This window comes from Gossypium arboreum, chromosome 7 (assembly GCF_025698485.1).
Source record: "Gossypium arboreum isolate Shixiya-1 chromosome 7, ASM2569848v2, whole genome shotgun sequence".
Lineage (NCBI taxonomy): Eukaryota > Viridiplantae > Streptophyta > Magnoliopsida > Malvales > Malvaceae > Gossypium > Gossypium arboreum.
Genome location: NC_069076.1, coordinates 77,565,411 through 77,568,255, shown reverse-complemented (window position 1 = coordinate 77,568,255; position 2,845 = coordinate 77,565,411).

The following is a 2,845-nucleotide window of genomic DNA, read 5'->3' as shown; positions in this document are numbered from 1 at the left end:
TATTTTTTTAAGAACAAGTCAAATTACAAAATAGAATAAAACATAGCTAAACAACTATTCCAACTCAAATCTAGACAAAAATATGGATCAAATTAATTTAGGGGATTTCAACAATAATGAGTTATGGGTTAATATTGAGGGTAAATCAATGAATGGGTTGTTAGGCTCAAGGGGGTTCACTAAGGGTTAATTGTGAAGCTAGGCTTTTATGAAGTGAGTGGGTTAAACTTAAGTGTCTTTATTATTTTGACATATCAAATCAAATGGTGTGGTCTTGACATGCATAATCAAGAAAGTTCTTGAATAAAAATTCAATACTGACGCACTCATAATGAAAGTGAGCATGAAAGAAATAATAGATGCTCTAAAGGCTCAAGATTTCACAAAAATTATGGCTTTTTGATGTTTAAACTTGTGAATTCCAACTCAAGATAATACCTAAACTTGGGGAAACAACCTAAAAGTTTTTAATTCTTCAAAAATCAACTTATCATGCTTGATTCCCTAATGTCTTAAAGTTTAAACAATCAATGCATAAATGCCTATGTTTTAATTCAAGATATATCAGTAAACATTATAGACTAATTGGAATTCATTCTAATAATGATATGAGAAGATCGCATGAGAATAAAACAAAATTCAGGGATTTTTCTGATATAGATGTAAGTAACCCCCACACTTAAGATGTACATTGTCCTCAATGTACAAAGATAGATATATTGACCAATATAATTATAATTTCATAAGATAGGGAGAGAAGTGAAACTTCTTGAGTTAAAAATGGATGAAATTCCTGGATTAGCGAGAGCGAGTATTGGAAATAAAGCTGGAGGGCAAGCACGATTCTGAAGGATAAAAGGAGAATTGAGGGAGTAATCTGATAATAATTATAAAGATAAGCCGTGTTTATAAACAAATAGGACTTCAAATAAATTAGAGTAAAAACAAAGCTAAAAGAAAATAAAACAAAAGAGATAATCTAATTTTAAAAGTGGCACGGCCGTGTCCTACTCCCATGTGGTATGTGTCCAGCCGTGTTTGTCGAGAATTGAGAGATCGTCACATGGCCTGAGGACATGGCCGTGTGTCTAGGCCGTGTGGCTGCCTGATTGTGTTGCACGATCGTGTGCGATGTGGTTCGCTTCTCCTACGCTTGTGTACCCATGCGCATGCTCGTGTTATTTTGATAGTGTCGACAATGAGTGTGGGGCACGGGCGTGTCGCACTCCCGTGTTGTTTTGACAGTTTCGCCCACGGTCATGTCACACGGCTGTGGTGACTTATCGCATCTCGTGTTGGGGAAAATTTCGCCCTATTTTCACACGGCCTAAGGCATGCCCGTGTGCCTGGCCGTGTGTGCTTTAGAAAGCCTGCGTGCCATGAGTCGGTTAGTATGTTAGATGTTAAAACTAAAATTTAAAGAAATTAATATTGTTAGTGCTCGGTTGGCTCTCGAGAAGTGCTTATTTAAATTCTAAGCTAGACTTTACTATGTGAGTATACTTAAAGAGATTCGTGGAGCCGTAGCTCCTCCCTGTCATCTTTAAATTTCTCACTGTTGTAAGGTTTGAGGCGATGTCCATTTACTTTGAAAGTACATTGCGATGGGTGACTTATTTCTACGGTGCTGTATGGGAAAACTATTTTGACTACGAATAGAGTTGACCATCGTGATTTAAGCTTCCCAGGGAACAATTTGAGTCTCGAGTTATATAATAGTATAAGATCTCCAACTCCAAATTGTTTATTTTGTTTTAACCGAGCATCATGGAGTCATTTTGTTGCTTCTTTGTATAGTCTTGAATTTTCATATGCATAGGTTCGCCATTCGTCTAACTCGTTTAACTGCATCAACCTGTTTTCACCTACAAGTTTGGGATCAAAGTTTAGAAATTTTATAGCCCAGAATGCTTTGTGTTCTAACCCAAATGGTAGATGACAACTTTTTCCATAAACGAGTTTGTATGGTGATGTTCCTATGGGGGTTTTAAAAGCAGTTTTATAAGCCCATAATGCGTCATCTAGTTTGATTGTCCAATTTTTCCTGTTTAATCCTACCGTCTTTTCTAGGATACGTTTAAGTTCTCGATTTGCCACTTCGACTAGGCCACTAGTTTGAGGGTGGTAAGGGGAAGCTATTCGGTGGTAAACTCCATATTTCTTGATGGTCTTTTCAAATTGGGCGTTACAGAAATGAGTCCCTCTATCGCTAATGATTAATCTAGGTGTTCCAAATCGAGAGAAAAGTTTTTTAAGGAAATGTACCACTACTCTAGCATCATTTGTAGGCAGAGCTTGGGCTTCAACCCATTTAGACATATAATCGACAGCTACTAAGATGTATTTATTTCCAAATGAACTAGGGAATGGACCCATGAAGTCGATAACCTAAACATCAAATATTTCACATGAAAGCATATATGTCTGAGGCATTTCATCACGATTAAAGATATTACCTGTCCTTTGGCATTTGTCACAAGAAATAACATACCTGTTGGCATCTTTGAATAAGGTGGGCCAATAAAAACCTGATTTAAGTATTTTATATGCGGTCTTATTTCCACCGTAATGTCCTCCAGCAGGTCCTAAGTGGCAATGTTCCAAGATTTTTAATGCTTCTATTCTTGTAACGCATTGCCGAATGACTTGATCTGCACATATACGAAAAAGAAAAGGATCTTCCCAAAAGTAGTTTTTCATATCAGTAAAGAATCGATTCTTTTGTTGATGTGTCAACCCTTTTGGGATAACGTTAGTGGCTAAAAAATTCGCGATGTCTACAAACCAAGGTACCTCCGAGTCAGAAATAGAAAAAAATTGTTCTTCAGGGAATGAATAATTTATT